This window comes from Bacillus rossius, chromosome 11 (assembly GCF_032445375.1).
Source record: "Bacillus rossius redtenbacheri isolate Brsri chromosome 11, Brsri_v3, whole genome shotgun sequence".
Taxonomy (NCBI): Eukaryota; Metazoa; Arthropoda; class Insecta; order Phasmatodea; family Bacillidae; genus Bacillus; species Bacillus rossius.
Window position 1 is genome coordinate 55,135,792 of NC_086338.1, and position 18,144 is coordinate 55,153,935.

An 18,144-nucleotide genomic window follows, 5' to 3' on the forward strand; every position below is an offset into this window, starting at 1 on the left:
AAAAAAAAAACCTTCAACCAAAAAAAGTATCGAATCGCAAGCGTCCCAGTTGACAGGTGACACGAGTCAGTAACCAATGAGCAGGTGGCATTTTCCCGAGTATGTAGGGGATTGTGGAGTCTATCCTGGAGGTCATCCAAAGCGCGAATTTTTCCAGTCTCTACTGATTGGTGTCGCAACTTTTCTTGGCGTGGCCACCCTGTCATCAAAAAAATAAAGAAACATCAGTTTTGTTTGATTATTTCATTTATTTCGTACCCAACATTCCCGTTCGGCGCGGTGGGAATTCGTGTAACAAACCCCCCTTGCGGCTGTGGTCCAGATTACAGCATGGGTGGGTGGCCGCAGTTGTTACCTGTGCAGGCGAGGTTGCCAAGTCGCAGCGCTGTTGTCCGCGGGCAGAGAGCAGTCTTCTCGCCGGGTGGAGGGGGGGGGGGTGACGCCTTCGTGGACCGAGCGACCAACGACGGAAAAGTTTGCTTCTCGAAAAAAGAAAACAGACTCGTGGCTCGCGAACGGCAACCGGTTTTATAACCGACTTCCCAATTCAAGAGGAATCTTAACGTATGTTCGCGAATATGGAGCCGGAAAAAATATTCGTGGGGTTCGATGAACCTCCAGGACAAAATTCCCAGAGTTCCAGAGAGTCCCCCGATTGTTGGCTGCTGTCTTGGGAGACGTCCCAGCAACCATGCACCATCTTGACAAAACTAAATTCCCGAGAAATTAAATCATAAACTTATAAATTTAAAACATAAACTTACACAGTAACTTTCCAATCATGACCTATTGTTAGAGACCGGAAAAATACGCGGGATTTATTCGGCGATAGGCTAGAATTCAAATACACATACCTTTTAGATGATTTTTCTATTGGCTTACTGTTCATCTGGACGAATCTCAACGAGTTATAAACCCTCAACCAAAGAAGGATCGAATCACAGACAAACCAGGTGAGACGACTCACAAGTCGGCAACCAATGAACTTGCGTTATTTGCCCAAATGTACAGGGGAATGTGTAGTCTATCCTGAAGGCCATCTAAACCGCGAATTTTTCCGGTCTCTACCAATTAGATGTAAAACTGAGGTTGTGGATGGCACTCGGCTCTGGTAGGCCCTCGTTTGCGGGCCCCGGGTTCGATGCCCGAGCCTGACATCCTGGCCCTCGGGGTCTGATGGGGGATCCACGCATAACTTAGAAATACGCAACTAAGAACAGTCATAACTTTGAATCCTTGAGAAAAATCATATAACTTAGAGATATCTTAACTTAGAAACATAACGCAGAAGAACACATCTTATAAACATCGTAACTTAGAAAATGATAACTTACAAACACACGACTTATAAGGTTATTAGTTCTAGGGGGGAGAGTTACGGGCATGGGAAGGGGGGTGAAAGCAGAAAGGACCGCGGGGGGGGGGGGGTGATAGGAGGAGGGAGGGCCTCTTCCACAGGACCCTCGTGGTTCTGTGCGAGTGTCTGCTCTGCGGCCGCTGCTGTCAGTCCGGGAGGGAGGGTGGAGGGGAGGGTGGGGGAGGGGTCAAGGGAACAAGTGAAAGTGAGCCCCAGCTGCCGGCAGCGGCCGCTGGACCGAGGTGGCAGCACCGGCGCGCTTCCTGAGGAACAGCGTGGCCTTCCGCCCGGAGTTCCTACGATTCTCTGAGCGGCGCGCGCGCCATTATAACTACTTGTTCAGGACCTTCCTAGTACAAACAAACAAACTAAAGCACTCCATATACAGTAAACTCCCTATTATCCGCGCATTCTACGAAAAAATACATAACATATGTAAATCTGTATTTTATTACAAGTGAGCAAATCTGAACTCTACTGACGAGTGTATTGTGTGCAGTATACAGTAAAACGCCACAGGCCTTCTCGGAACTCACGCAGTAGGCTGGCATGCGTTGCTATTTTTGTCTCTGTCACGCTTTGTTTCTAGTCCTATTGTTAAGCACTTTTATGTTTACATTACTGAAATGTAATTTATGTTAATTATTTAGTAAAATATTACAATTTTAGCATCATTTAATTTTTTTTTACTGTTAATTGTAACTTTTACTGTACATAAATGTTTAGATTTTTAAGTTGAAATTAATGTTTCCTTTTTTGTTTCCCATTTTCGGCTCTTTTGCGGATTATCCGCGATTTTCACTATCCGCGGTGGCCCTGCCACTTAATTTCACGGATAATCGGGAGTGTACGGTACTTTTATTCAATGATTATTTCAATAAATTTAAATAGTTCTAACGGCGGCAAGAGCAGAATAATAAAAGGAATTTTTTTTTTGCATCTTGCAGAATTTCGGATAGCTTTTAATGTAGTTTTTTTTTTTAATTTATAAAAAATATTTTGACAAAGTCATATTTACTCCTCAAGTATAACCCCATGAAGCCTTAAAAATAAAAATAAAAAACTGTGAAAAGTGGAATGTATGTAAGGATCGTTAAAAAAAAAAAATCGTGTTTTCGATTACCTGCAGGATAGATTCCACAGTCTTCTGTAAATGCCACCTGCTGGTTTGAGAAACCAACTGGTTAGCCTGTGGTTTGATACTTCATTTTAATGAGGAATGCTCATTTGGTCTAGGGTCGTCTAAATAGGCTGTGAACCAAAAACCTGAAGCAGCCGAAATGTAATTATTTTTATTTTTAATTCTAGCATATCGCAGAATGAATCCGAGAATTTACAAGTTTTTAGGATTGGTGTAGGTAAATATGCAACACCTGCACCAGCGCTCACCTGGATTGGGGATGGGAAATCACTTGAGGATGAAACAACCCCTACAAAGTCAGTCGGCTGCGATGGAACCCATAATCACCCGAATTCAAGCTGGACACACTGCCGTACGAACAAACATGCTCAATCACTACACCAGGTAAGTCAACCTCGACATTAAAAAAAAAAAAAAAAAAACATTAAACTAGGCTACGCGGAAAAGAAAATTTTCCTGTACTTTTACAAAAGATACCTATCTTTGGAAACCAGTTGCAAAGAAATAGTTTGTAATACTTCAAGAGAGATATTGTAATTTTGTACAACACATGGCTATGGTTATTTTTACATATATGAAATCCGTTTTGCGAGAGAAAACAGAGTATATCTTACTTAAATTGGAGTATAGTTTCATATTTTTTTCTAAACCATGGAATAGATAATATAATATTCAATAATTGTACTGTTTTGTTTTATTATGCTTATTAATGTGAACAGTTAGTGTTGGAAAGCTATTCAGGGAACGGTTTCACAAATATAACTTTAACTATTGGATGTACTGGGATTACACAAAGCATTAATTCCCCGGATATGAATCCGAAACCCAGTACTACTGCGACCGCTATTTTTTTGTAGCGATACAGTTGTTTTCGTGTAAATGTACAAATGTACAAATATCTGTAGTTTGACAGATGTTATCCAACCTTATGTTGGCAATATTTAATTCAGCACTTATTTCCTCTTCAAGATAGAAGCCTCCTTGGGGGTATACTTGAAGAATTAATTTCTGTAATTTATTTCTTTATACATATATACAATTCTTTCCTGGATTCTAAAATGATTTTCCGGGGTTATTGATAGGTCTTCTTAGTTCCCATTTTTTGTATAATAAGTATATTTTATATAATAAATATATATAATTAAATTATATATATTTCAATAAATCTTCTAGGGAGTGAAATATAGAGCTCCCCAGGATTAATACATGTCCGTAGTTTGACAGTGTGCAAATGTGTGAGCTTCGCCCGACGGACGCCTCGTCCCGTGAAGCGCTGCAGTCGCTGTGGCGCGGGGCGGGGCGGGCAAGCGGAGCTGGAGACTCGGACGCACAAGTAAGACAGAAACCCGAGCCGCGGCTGACTGACCTTCACGGATCCCGTCCATGGACTCGTTCTTCGATGGCAACGAGATTAAAATAAAAAAAAGAAAGGAATCGAAAGGGGGACTGCCCCCATAAAGACTGAGGACACGCCACGGCGCATATGCGGTAGGACCTTGTGGTGGCCGCTGGCGGCTTGTCAGCAATAAAGGCTATACTCTGCGATGCAGGCGATAAGAGATAAGGCCTACCGGTTCTCGAGCACGTACACGAACGTACAGGCTAGCCTGTACAAGTCAGGGTTTCCAACCGTAACTTATTATTAGAGACCGGAAAAAATCGCATATACATTTCACGATATGATAGAATCCCAAACAACTGTACCTTTAAATTGCTTCTCTGATTGGCTCACGGTTTATCTGAAGGGCTTTGAGCCAATGAAAAACCTTCAACCAAAAAAGTATCGAATCGCAAACGTCCCAGTTGACAGGTGACACGAGTCAGTAACCAATGAGAAGGTGGCATTTGCCCGAGTATGTAGGGGATGGTGGAGTTTATCCTGGAGGTCATCCAAAGTGCGAATTTGTCCATTATCTATATATTACCTAGAAACCGGAAAAATTTGCGGTTTCTCTGGCCTTCAGGATAGACTGCACATTCCCCTGCACACTTGGGCAAACAACGCAAGTTCATTGGCTGCCGACTTTTGAGTCGTCTCAGCTGGTTTGTCTGTGATTCGATCCTTCTTTGGTTGAGAGGGTTTATAATTGGTTGAGATTCGTCCAGATGAACAGTAAGCCAATAGCCAAATCATCTAAAAGTAATATGTATTTTGAATTCTAGCCTATCGCCGAATGCATGCGCGAATTTTTCCGGTCTCTACTTATTATTAGGACCAGGCATATTTCGCGAAAAAAAAAAATTGAATACCGATCATATGCCACGTGGCATGCCAACACCAGCGACGTCTCCCTGGTAATTGGCGGCCGTCTGCACGAGAACCCATTGTCTTTGTTTGACCGGGCCATTCATGACGCATTTTTATTCCGCACTGATTGACAGTAGACAATGTGCCTGAAATCGACCAATCACTAGAGACAGGAAAAATTCGCGGGTTCATTGACCTCCAGGATAGACTCCAATATCCTCTACACACTCGGGCAAATGCCAACTGTTCATTGGCTGCTGACTTGTGAGTCGTCTCGACTGAGTGGCCTGTGATTCGACACTTCTATGAGTGAGGGTCTCTAATTGGCCCTCAGTTCTCCAGTTTAACAGTGAACTAATGGCAGAAGCAGCACTAAGGTATAATTATTTGAATTTTAGCATAACACGAAATGAACCCGCGAATTTTTCAGGTCTCTACCAATCACAAAACACAGACGATAGATACTACAGTAGTTTGACTCTTAGTTTGTCCCGAAATCTTTTCCTGAAAAATTATATGGCACTACTTATAAGGCACCGAAATTTTTTTATATATAAATCTCGTGACAGTTCAAATACTTACGTCTTCGAGCTGCGGTTTGCTATTGTCTCGCAGTTTATACGGAGTACTGAAATCCAATGAGAAATCACCAACCAAACCCATTTGAAACGACTCAAATGTCAGTAGTGAATGATCAGGTGGTATTTTCCCCGAGTATGCAAAGTATTGTAGACTACACTGTTAAAAATTTGCACCTCTAATTTATGGAGAAAATTGGTTCCATATTATCCAGGATTCTTCGTAAATTTCCGACTATCTTCAAAAATTTACGGACACTGAGTTAACTTACTTTCAACATGAATCCAAAAGAATATTCATTCTTGGTACATTAACAAAACATGCAGAAAGAATGAACACATTTGTTAAGAACGAAACTTACAACTCTGAAGTAAAAAATTCTGTGCGGTTTCTACGAAGATTCAGTTATTTGAAATTATGAACAACTCTTGTTTTATTTCAGGTGAATAAATTCTTCTTTGGAAAGTCCGCAAATTTACTGTAATTTCTAACAGTGTATATCACAGAGGTCATTGCACCCGCGATTTTAATTTACAGTCCCTGTAATTATTGTATGCTTCAAACCATGTACTTAATTTTATGATAATTTGCATTTGTGATTATCTCCATAGGTATTTTTATTTTCATTGTTGATTCCTGAAGTCATTAAGAGTTGTACTTCAAACTCCCCGTGTCACCGACTGACGGTCAAATGAAGATAATAGCTTAATTCGGGAGTCATGCCCGAGAGTGTAATTGCAAATGTGTAATTTAACTACAGCGGGGGCGTTCAGCCAAGTCCGTTGAGGCGCCAGTTGTAGAGTTGGGCTGAGGTGAAGCAACGGCTTTTAGAGACATTTAAGCAGAAGAATTGACTAATTATCCGGCTCCCGGGGTTACAATTAATGAAGTGGAGACTTTCTTAAGCTCGCCGGTGTTACAAAACCGAGGTTCACGTTGCAGGTTGTTTCTCGGTTTACTAATAATAAAAAAACTGGAATCACCCACTTAGGATAATCCCTTCTCGTAATTGACCACAATTAAAGATAAACGTGTCTTGGAAAACCCACCACGAAGTGATTTAATACAATTATTCTTTGGAGATATGCCATTCAGATTTGCACTGTTTGTAATGTAAAATTTTCAAGAATTTCAAAAATAAGAAAACCTGGACGATACAGCGAACAGATGGACCCAATGATGAAACTAAACAGGTATTATGGACAACACAGTGATAGCACAGACAAACTTTAATTTAAAAATAACAACACAGTTGAAACTGTGTCGTCGTTGTTAGCCCACTTGTTCGTCTGTGCTGTTAGTTTTTCATGACTAAATTTCCTCCACGGAATTCTTGTGCTGTCTGATGCTTAAATATTGATTGTGTTCGTCTGTACTGTCGTATTGTTAGAGACCGGAAAAATTCGCGGATTCATTAGGCGATAAGCTAGAATTCAAATACGTATACCTCTTAGATGATTTTGCTATTGGATTACTGTTCATCTGGACGAATCTCAACCAATTATAAACCCTCAACCGAAGAAGGATCGAATCACAGACAAACCAGCCGAGACGACTTACAAGTCGGCAGCCAATAAACTTGCGCTATTTGCCCGAGTGTACAGGGGAATGTGCAGTCTATCCTGAAGGCCATCGAAACCGCGAATTTTTCCGGTCCCTACGTATTGTCCATAATACCTGTTTAGTTTCATCGTTGGAGCCATATGTCCACTTTACTGTCCCAGTTTTATTACGTTTTAATTCTTTAATTTTTTTTTCATGGCAACCCTTGCAAATCTGCAATGGCGTCCAAAGAATTGTACTAAACCAAAATTCCCCATTGCATGGATCATTTAAAGAACGAGCCAAGACGAAGTGCCATTTTCGAAGTACTGTAAAAATTCCTCGGTTCGCTGATACGTACGCTAGAATTCATATTCCCTTATTCATTCAGACTGATTTCATGTATTCATTTTCTGACGTATTTTAGTGTTGTTCGTCGCGATCCGTTGACGAATGTTCATTGGTTTAGAGTCTTTCAGGGAACGTCAGGGACACAAAAAAGCACAATTCCACGATTTTTTTTTTTTGAATTTCAGACCAGTTCTCACAGTCATTACGCTAATTTGTTACGGTCTTCATAAAAAAAATTCATTTTAGATCATTTGTGTGTAGTACTTTAAAATTTGTAAGAATCGGCGTGATCTTTCTTTTCTAATAAGAATTTCGTTTTTCAGTTTTAGAATTTTCTATGAAAGTATTTTTATCCCATAGACGCATGTGGTGTGCACAGTAGGGATGGGGTATATATTAGTTCCTCCCCCCCCCCCCCAAACCAAATACTAAAAATCTAGATAAATCTCATATTTACATCAACAAACGAAATAATTTGAAAGCGAACGGCGGGCAAAGTGGTTGTATCCCTCCCTCCCCTTTTTTATCCTAAAGTCCACTTAAATTTAGAGAACCACAGCCGGCATTTTGATGACATATTTTAATTGTTAGTAGTTGGATGTGCGCCCTATAAAAAAAAACTAGGTTAGTTTACCTTCAACTTGATGTAATTTTTTTTTGTAAATAGTCTAAATTAAACTGTTATAATATAACATTGAGACTGGGTTATTCTTTTGTGGACACACTGTGCTACAAGAAAGATACTGTAACTTGGTACAACACATGGTTATTGTTATTTATGCATTTATGAAATCTATTTTTAGAGATAATACTGAGTATTTCTTACGAAAATTGGTGCATAAGTTTATATTCTGATTGATGTTTCATTCAAGTATATATATATATATATATATATATATATATATATGTGTGTGTGTGTGTGTGTATATATATATATATATATATATATATATTCAAACCATGGAAAAGAATCGAATATTCAACGATGTGACTTTATTTTGTTGTGTCATGCTTATTATACAACTATTGGAGGTACTGGGACAACGCAAGGCATAAATGCCCAGCATTACTGCGAGCACTATTTTGTATCGACATAGGGTAACCACAAATAACTTAGAAACACAACAACTTAGGAACAGTCATAACTTAGAAACCTCTAAAAAAATCCACGTAACTTAGAACTGTCATGAGTTAGAACGATAATAACTTAGAAACACGTAACTTAGAAACACACAACTTAGAAACGTCGTAGCGTGGACATTCATAACTTAGAACTATCACTAGGGACCGGAAAAATTCGCGGTTTCGATGGACTTCAGGATAGACTGCACATTCCCCTGTAAACTCGGGCAAATAACGCCAAGTCCAACGGCTGCTGAATTGTAAATCGTCTCGGCTGGTTTGTCTGTGATTCGATCCTTCTTTGTTTGAGAGGTTTATAATTGGTTGAGATTCGTCCAGATGAACAGTGATCCAATAGCAAAATCATCTAAGAAATATATGTATTTGAACACTAGCCTATCGCTGATTGAATCTGTGATTTTTTCCGGTCTCTAACTAACACAACTTAGAACTATCAAAACTTAGAATTATCACAACTTAGAACTGTCATAACTTAGAATCACACAACTTAGAATATTATATCATGAGTGTTTCTAGGTTATGTGCTCTTAAGTTGCGACAGCACCCCTCGTGTAAATGTATAAATGCGCGGACATGTGTAGTTGGACGTGGATATCTCCGCTCCGTCGAAGACAGGACGAGCCCAGGACCGCAGCCCGCGCGCGCGAGATGCGAGGCGAGGGTGTTATCGGCGCTTGCGCAACAGGTCGGGAGAAAGCGCGGTGCTTGGCGGGGCTTCATTGTTCTGCGGCGGAGAGCGGAGGATGGTGGATGGAGCCGTCCGCCGACACTCGCCCTCCTCCTGTCTGGTTGGCTGCTTGGGGCAGGGGGCTAGGGCTGCGCGTTGAGTCGTGATAGCGTTCCAGCGGTCCGCTGCGCCGGCTGCGGGGAAAGTGCGAGTTGCAGCCGCGTGCATACGAGCTGGGAGCTCGTACAGGAGCTGGGGCTCGTCACGCCAGCTTGGAGCGCAAGGACGATGCGAGCTAGCGTGACTGTGACGGGACGCGACAACTACACATTCGCTAGACGGCGGTTCCTGTGACTACCTCACGGAGAAACCAACCTTTCATTTCAGTTACTAACTCCTAAACGTGCGAAAACCTACCCTCCTGAGAGAAAAAAAAAAGAGAGTTATTTAAGGTTAGGTGTATTATGAGCCTTCGGTATACGAAATTTGGTAGGACTAATTTCTTGTAAGTAACGGTTGCCGCATGGAACGGACAAGTGTGAAAACGGAGCTGCCATCTGTGACGGATAGCGTGAATTATAATTAACATTCCACAGGGAAACTACTGACTGAACGATTAATTTATTTTTTCTAACCTAACTTAAAACTAAGTGTATTTGGGAGGGGTCCGGGTTATGGAGGGACCTAGGTGCGTCTCAGGCCGAAGCCTATACGCCTAGTCATGCTGGGATTAGCCATGCAAGGAGAAGGTCGCATGCATCATGTGCTAGGAGGGGACTGGCCAGCCATGGCAGCGATTGGCGCCATGACTAACTCCCCTCACTCTTAAATCTAGACTATAACTAGAGATAGGTTGGGCCCAGGTAAAACCCTGGGCACATTCATGCGGGATGCAAATTGGCATGCATTACGTGTAGGAATTTACAGGAGACAGAGGATGGATGGTCTGGATCGCCCGTATCCGAATGAGGAGGCGACGGGCCGAGTACGCCCGAGTGTTTCCGAAGCGCTGGAAACTCGGGACGACCCACACGAGGCCCCGTGTTCACACGCACTCACTTTCGCGCGACGCCTCGTGTTGCGTGGTTGAGCGCGGTAAGCGGTCACGACTTTCACGCCGAGGAGGGGGGGGGGGTGTAGTAGTAGTCTCTCCCGCGGGTAGCGGCCGTTACTACTCCCTTCCAGGCAGCCATCTCCTGGACTGGTCGCCGCTACTCTCGGAACACCCGAGTACTTGGCAGGGGACGACGGAGGACTACCATATCGGACAGAGACGTATCCAGGATTTTTTTTTTTAGGGGAAAAAGGGGGGGGGGGGGGTTGAAGTTTGTTTTTTATGAAGGAACACTGGTTTCAAAAATAAAGAGGCGGTCCGGGGGTACTTTTCCGCCTTTTTCGAAGAGGCCAGGCGGAATACTTTCTTTATGGTAGTCTTCCGATATGGCAGTCGGTGTCCGCGGCCCCCCTTCGCAGCTCTGCTCCAACTCCTCACATGTCTCTAACCTCGCCAGAGAAGTGCGACATCCAACCTCGGCAACGAGAACATTCACGTGCTCTCACATCGTTCACATTGCAAACATACCTTCTTGTCGGCACGAAATTTAACGTAGAATTCTTTTAAATAATGCCGAGCGTAATAAACAGAGTTTTCAACAAAAAAAAATTCTTGAGGCGAATCACACGTAGTTTGTGCATCCGCTGCTAGGATTCGCTACCGGAGCAGGCTACGTCGGCCATTTTAATCATTTTATTAGCAGACCGAAGTTTGAAAGTATGTACTGTAATGAAATGGTCTGATAAAGGCAAAAGAGACTTTGGACCTTATTTTTGACAAGGAATTTCCTTTAAAATACTGTCAATTTATGTTAAAATTCATTAAACCGTTAATTGTATAAAGTTTCCCTTTGGCTCTGTGAACGTTTATTCGTGTCATCCGCTACAGATGTCAGTATCATCGTTTCACATTTCCGTTCCTTTCGTGAAATTACTCCCACCAGATTCCATATATAGAGAGCTAAGATGTTACGTGTCAAAAAAAGTGGGAAATTTGCACTTTTGATTGGGCTTCCAGTGTAACTCCCGATACTTACAGGTTGGTGGAATTAGCCCTGATTTAATTCCTTGTATTGAATTTTGTCAGCATGCATTACATACTTGGTTTACATAAAATTGTTTAGCAAATTTAATTGATTTCTATTGGTATGCATGTTTAGTTTCTTCATATTGCAAAGGCTAAAATGTTATGCTTTTAAACTATCCCACAGTTTCTGGAAATATTCATTTAAAAAAATTTAACTTATTTTAGTGATCAAAAACCACAAATAATTATTTTTTTTATTTAGCACTCAAATTTCCCAATCACTCTTTGACGAGACTAATATAATGTGCAGACTAGTTCAAAGTTATTTGTTTACCAATCAGTAATTGTTGATATTTTCTAGACCATACAAAATATTTTCCGGCCTCAAAACCTTTTGGTAGAAATTTCTGCATTGCTGCAAAGCAAGAATGCAGTACAAACAATTAAGTCATAGATTGTAATATCAGATAGCTTAACTTTCACATAAATTTCCCACTTAATCTTTGCTGTAACTTAAGGAACATCAGCAATTGTTTATACCATGCTGAGGTTCGAAAAATTTTTCAATGAAAGTATCTCTTCAGTTTATCAATGTTGCATAAAAACTCATTTAAAAAACATGTAAAAACAACTTTTTTTTGACGTGACGTCTAATAAATCTATAAACGCCGGCTGCACGCACGGAAAAGGATGACTCATTGTCCCATTATGCTCATTGTAAGCTTGCGCCGCATCTATCTATCTCTCTTCCACTCGATTGGAACAACCATCGATTTGACTTATTCGAGGCACATTAAACTTGAAACACTCCCATTCGTTTCCTACTTTTCTATCATTGTCCTATCATTAACAGAATAACACAGATTGGAAGAAGTTAAATAGCAAACATGTATAAATGTTATAGTTAAAATAATCTGTTCGTTAAAGTAATAAACATATTTGAATTAATGAGTGCAAATAAAAGTAAATTTACCAATTAAATTGTACATTTCATTTCACTCCTTCTTTGTATCCATACAAAATAGTGATAATTCAATTAAAAATGATTCCATATTATTCATAAAAGTATGCAATCATTTCATCAAAGTTTTGTTATGAAGTTGTCACGTTAAACTATCGTCCGTAAACTGACTTTACAGACAACCAATTATTTTTTAACTTGTTTGGAGGAATTCAAAGCTGACATTTTTTAACAGCATAATAAAAATTTTACATAAGCATTATTTTAATATGTTTACTTTCAAGCGATCAACAGATCAACAAAAGTATGAGTCAATGTAATATTGATTGATATAATGGTTAAATTTTGGGGAGGTACAAATTCTGCATTGTAACTTTCAGAAAACATTTATGGGTGTACATCATACCTATATTCCACCCCCCTTTCACACCCTTCTTACACTCAAGATGCCACACCACTGAAGGATTGTGAGAGGTGTTATTTTCATGCAGGCACTGACACACACACACTTTCGTAAAAGGGATATGATTTTAATGCCAAGAATAAATACTCATACAATTTTGTGATATGATTATATTGTGGCAAGCACATAACAAACACATTAGGTATGGAATGATATATCTGTGAGCAAATACAAATTCATATTCAATCACTTCGTAACATTGCAGCTTGTAAGGCATTATTTCGTCAAGACATGTACCATAGTCAACAGATAGTTTAGAATGCTAGTACGTACTTCTACATCTCAAATGTGTAGTCAGTCACAAAACACATACAATTTTATGACAGTGTGTACTACTGTAACCTTAAAATAAGTGCATAAGAGGATTCTGACAAAATCTCTACATTGACAACTTACAGTGTATTATTGGAAACCTAAAAACTGCAAAAATCATGGGAGATGTACAAATGGAATATTAAAAAAAATTAAGACTTTTTTTTATCAACATGGAACTTGGAGAACAAATGGACACTGAACAGAAAAATCCTTCAGTAACAGTTGGTATTAACTGCTCAAACATTTTAAAATCATACATAAATGTAAGGCAGCAGCATTATAAAAACATAAGGGATCAACACTAAATGCAGGTTTTTCAAATTTATTAACAACTAAAGATAGGTTTATCCATATATTTGATACCCATTTTTTTTTTCAATAAAAAGGGTTGAAAAAGATTATCTTTCCTTGATTTATGTTAAAACTAACATAAAATTTAAAAATATATATATATCCAGGGTGTGTTGCCCCCTTTGCCCAACAATAAAACGTCTCATTTAGAACAAAGCAAGCATTACCTATGAGTAGAGACCGGAAAAATTCGCGAATTCATTTCGCGACAGGCTAAAATACAAATAGTTATACCTGAGTGCTGCCTCTGCTATTGGCTCACAACTCACCTGGATGACTCTGGGCCAATGAGAAACACCCAACCAAAGCTTTATCGAATCACAGGCTGCTACGTTGGGACGCCTCACAAGACAGCAGCCAATGAGTGGGTGACATTTGTCCGAGTGTACGTAGAAATATGGAGTTCATCCTGCAGGTCATTGAACCCGCGAATTTTTCCTGTCCCTACCTATGAGGTATGAAATCACACAAACTTTCTTATTAAGTTGCAATGAAGTATGTGCTTGGACTCCACTGTCAAGCGTGATGGCATAAGAGTACAATGTCTGCACTCGTCAGTCACACAGGTGAACATGTGCCTAGAGACCGCTTGCACGGTCGCGAGAGACCCCCATAATCTGCTGACACGAGACTAGCCGAGGAATACGCCAGCCGTGCGTAGAGCAAGTTGTCCAGACAGTTCAGCAGTGCCAGTACGGTGGCAACCGAGTGGTCGGTGTGCCTACTGAAACTCAACAGAGATTCACCAATACAGAACTGATTTTATAATTGTGCAAGCGACATAGCTGAACTATGAAAAAGGGTAATTAAGAGATTTCAGACACATTTCTTTTGATCGTGTGATACTGGCTGTGATGTACTGATGATTCATATAAAAACACAGCTGTAATAAATCAAAAAATACCCATGACCGTCGAAAGAATCTACGGATCCGGGGTCAAATAATTTTGTTGGGCACCTGCCCTAATATTTAAAAAAACCCAAAATTAAAAAGTTTTAAGACTGTAAATGTAATCTGTGCGTATTACATCACTTGTAAGTTTTCTATGAACCACCTATTTACAACAGACTTGTAATTTTCATTCTATCAAGGTAAAAAATCTCAAAACTTATTTTAGGCTCCACTTTAAGCCCGGGCCACCGGAATTTTGTCCCCTCCCCCCACTCAAGCCTTTCAATTTGAGACAAGAACTTTTAACTTTCAATTACTAATTAAAAACCTTAAAAAGCACGATTTGCTAATATGCAGCTACTGGGTAAAACAAATATATTGATGAAGTCAGAAACAAAAATATATTTCTGTTCACTAAAAACACAAGGTTCAAATGCAAACGTCAGGCTTCAGCGCCAAGTCCATTTGTCCTCCGTCGTTCCTACTACCGTAAGGACGTCAGTTACTAACAACACGTTCTGCATGCAACATTAACGTTGGAAAACTTTAATACTTGTTAACAGTTCGCTTAGAATTATAATTTATTACTCATTAAATCCTCTTCGCCGATCAATGCGGCCCCCACGTAAAACAACAGTCACGACTTCCTCCGCGACATTCCTGCACGCCCGTCGCACGACCTCAGTTCTTGCACTGGATTGTCGACAAGGCCATGTTAAGAAATCGGCACTCTCTCGAGAAACAAACAGTGATTGATAACACCTAACACTAAAAGTGTAAAATGACAAATGATACAGCGAAAGGCTTCCACCTTGTATCCTGTTTATCGGCACGTACTGTAAATCTGATGCTATACAAGCCTTTCACATCCAAATTTTTTAAGGTGTATTCAAATTGTTGACATAAACTGCCAGGTGGCATTACTGCGCTGCCGGCATTTTTAGTTTGCATTGAGATTATTGTTACTGCTGGTTTTCATTCCAGTACGGTGTTTCCTCTTTTTTTTATAGCGGGTTACATTTCATACCTTCTTGTCAAAATCAGAAACTAAGGAGTTTTTAAGGACCCCTTTACTTGGTCTATTGAGAGGTATAAAATTATTGGTTGTATTACAAAAATCCTCAAGAAAATAACAATAACAATAAAAATAACAATAATTTCTTTGCTTAGTTCATTTTTTTTTTACAGATGAGCCCATATTGGCCAAAAAAATATCAGGAACACATATCCAACCCAAGCATAGGGTCCATCTGAAATTTGCAGCCCTAACATTTAATTTGATCACCAATTACATTTACTATACAAGTTCAATGTAAGAGAGTTAAAATACATATTTTAGTCTTAAGATGAGATATACAAAATACAAAAAAAAAACTAATTCAAAAGTTTTTTATTTATAAAATCTAATCCCGTGACCCGAAATTCGCCCATTGTACCGAGCAAACGCAAGGCATTGTTTGCTGCCAAGTAGGAAACAAAAGAACATTAAATCACCCACATTTATCAGTAAAAAAATATTGATATATTAATACTTTAAATATCGATGTATCTCGATACTCGAAATATCTATATATTTCAACACCAGAAAAATGTCTATATCAATATTCGAAAAATATTGATCCATCGATTTTCAAATTATCGATATAGCGATACCTGAAAAATATCAATATATATCAATACTACAAATAATAATAAAAATATCGATACATCTCGATAATCGAAAAAATCGATACATCTCGAAACATCTAGATAATCGAAAAAATCGATACATATCGATACACCTCGATAATCGAAAAAATCTATACACCTCAATAATCGAAAAAATCGATACATCTCGATAATCGAAAAAATCTATACATCTCTATAATTGAAAATATCGATACGTCTCGAAAATCGATACATCTCGATACTTGAAAATATCGATACATTTCAATAATCGTAAAATATCGATACATCTCGATACTCGACAAATAAAGATGCATCTCGATACTCGACAAATATATGTGTACTTGCACATCTGCGTACTTTACTCATCTTTTTGTGAGTATCAGATTAACTCAAGCACAGAAAACCAATTTGTGAACATTCATCAATTTCAATCTATAATTTACAAAAAAAAAAATTACATGTACCAACACAAGAATTTATGACAACTAAATATTTCTCCCTTACATATTTTTTTAATGTTTATTTGTTTATTTACTGTTTCAATTTAATAGAACCCTATCTCAATTTTACAAAAAATAATTGAAAATAGTTTTTAAATTCTATAATTAACAAACTGCTATTAGACACCAACTTCCTAAAGGACAGTTTTCAAAACTGGTTAGCTGCAAGAGTGTGAAGTACTCACATTTGTTTCCTTGAATGCTTATGTACTTGCTGGGTCCAGTATTACACACACCAGGTAAATTCTGGCTTGGTCATGCCATGCTTCCCGGAGACCCGTGTCTCTAATCGTGAGGTTGAGCGTGCACGTGATGCGCCAGAGAAAGTAAACCTACTGACATCACTGCTCCTTCGCTAGACGGACCCTTAAATATGTACCCCTACCTTAACAGCAAACACACTGAGGTGCAGTGAGGTATACAGCCAAGGAAAGACTCCAGTACTTGTAAGGCTAACAGAGTAGGCATTCTTCAGAACCTGCCTGATTTGGCTTTGTGAGGCAGTACAACTTCTAATGTGGAGATCCATTTGGCTCAACAAGTCATCTGTACAAGACAAGTGCTATAAAACCGAGGTTCGACTATATTTAAAACGGCTAATCACAGGGACAATCTTGTGCACAACGTTCTACCATGACAACCACTCCCAATTTAAGTACGCACACAGAACCAAATCTTTTCCACTTCCATTTCTCGTAACAGTCGTAACTACCCAAGGTAATTAATGTTAATGTTTCCTGTCCTGTCAAATACACTTCAAATATATTCTAATTACTTGTTTGCCAATTAAGCTAATTTGTGTCCACTTTACATACAACTTACATGTAATACAAATCATCAGGGCTGCATTATCAATACATTATCATTTGAGTATCAATAAGACAACTCTGCGACACAATTTCTGAATGTCTACCTGTAAGTTATCTCAAAAACACTATACTTTCCTATGTTTAAAAGGTAATATTGTAAACAAAATAATATTATTGGATGATTCAAAACACACATTACCATCAAGTAAGAAAGCTTTAAAAAAATAAGCAAAAAAGGAAACAAAACAAAAACATTTTAATTCGAAGTGATGTTTACAAATTACTATACTTCTGACTTAAGGCTTAGAATGCTAATCCATTCATAACCATGTATTTCCAGTAAATAAACACAATAAAAATGTATGTGATGACATTGAAACACACATTACCATTTACTTACACTTACTTATATAAAAACACTCAAAAACATTTTTCAAAAAACAATCATGAAATAACAAGGAAGATAGCCTATGCAAAACATATATAAAAAATGCATTAAGTATGTACAATATAAAAACCCTGGATTCAAAATAAAAAAAAAGTTACGGTATTTATCTTATAAATACATATGTACAAAATTTTAAAATAGCTTATACCTTAAGTTAATAAAAACAAAATTCGCAAAGCTGGACTAAGTTTGAACATTTCAAACTGTAACAAACCGACCAGGTTACAGTGGTATAGTACTTAGTATTATTACAGACTGCAAAACTGCATCAGCACTGAACATCAACTAACAGTTGCCAAACAAGGACTAATAAGTATTCAATATGAAGAAACACATGTTGATGAATTTGTATTTTCTTGTATTCCTATCAAATATAAAAATATAAAACCACACATATTTTGACAGATAAATATTAGTTACATGTCTCTTGCTTGCATATATCTTTTGAGACTTTAATTTATAGTTGATTTTCTTTAAAGCTTACTATTTGGAAATAAAAAAGTAACTAAAAACTGACAGTATCAAAGATTAATTATAACTTTTTACATAGTGTTTTAAGAACTAGGTCGTCAGGTACCAGAGTGGCTGAAATATAAGAAATGGCAGTTACAACTTAACATTCAGTGCTC